Here is a 1,331-nt window from a genome sequence, read left to right as displayed (position 1 = left end):
TGGAGAAACAGGCAGGGACTTCATAGGTTTGCACATTCCAGGGAAAGCAGCGGTGTAGAGTTAGTTGTAAGCAATTTTAAGGCAGGAAGGGATTATTTTAGTGAAAAAATATTGAGCGTTGTACACAGAAATTCATTTTTAGGGGTTTAATAATCCACCATACATGGGTTTTAATTTAACATAAGTGAAAACTGCTACCAGGTCACCAAATAAACGGTTCAATCAGTTAAAAAAAGAGTCTGATGACCAGCAGCTGATCGTCAGTGATCGGCAGATTTTGCCACCTTTGGACAAAGCCAAGTTAACGGTTTCCTCCTGTTTAAATTCTTCACTCTGAGCTCAGTAAACTGGCTAATGGCTTTATATTACACACACAGGCATGACAGCAGTATTGATTTTCTCGCCTAACTCTTGGTATTTCCCAAATGTTGAACTACTGATTTAATACGCAGATCTGTGTCATTTGGACTACAACCGAGTTCAACAGTAATAATTTCATTCCTGCCTCCTCAAGACGCTTCTCATGTTGCGTGACTCAGTGTGTACGCTACTCAAATACACTTTTCATTTCATTCGCTGCAACTCGAGAATCCAAAGGTTTTGCCGAGGATGTATAAGCACAGATTCTATTTGAGTTGTCATCACCGCAGCGTATTTGTTAATTTGTCAGAAACGCTTATTGTAAATCATCAGTTGCCATTATTTCCGTACAGATACCATACATGAGTCTGTGCTGTCTCAAACTGTGAGCTCATGCTCGCAGTGTCGTGTCTCATTTGTTATATTTGCAGTGGGATTTATTTTTTTTATTTTTATTTTTTTTAGGAGGATCTAATGCAATGCCTGCTCTGTTTTGCAGCTCTTGTCCCCGGTGCTGTGAGGAGCTCTGCCTCGTGGACACAATTTAGGAGCATCGGCCCTCCTTTATCCCTTCCTTCCCCCCGTGTCCCCTTCCCTTCCTCACCCTCCGCCAATCCAAGCAACCCACAGAACGGCTTCCCCTCTTCCTCTTGCATAACAGGGGAACACATAAGCATTCTGATCATTTACCATGCAGGTCGGGACTTTGTGAAGGAAGACGAGCGAGCAAAGACAAACAGAAGTGAGCGGAGAGAGAAAAAAAACAACCCATAAAGGCAATAAACACAGGAAGATGTAGATGTAGACGCGACCAAAGGAATGCTATTTTTGGAAAGATGTAAAGATTTATATTTTGTACATCTAACTTTTAGTACGAGCTCATAAAAAAAAACCAAGGCACGACTGCAAGACATTTTGCACGTACAATCCCCTTATTTTAGTTAAGTTGACACACACGCCACGGTCTCATG

Source organism: Stegastes partitus, unplaced genomic scaffold (genome assembly GCF_000690725.1).
Source record: "Stegastes partitus isolate 25-593 unplaced genomic scaffold, Stegastes_partitus-1.0.2 Scaffold306, whole genome shotgun sequence".
In the NCBI taxonomy this organism is placed as follows: domain Eukaryota; kingdom Metazoa; phylum Chordata; class Actinopteri; family Pomacentridae; genus Stegastes; species Stegastes partitus.
The sequence above is the reverse complement of the archived record's forward strand: the minus strand, read 5'-3'. Positions refer to the sequence as shown.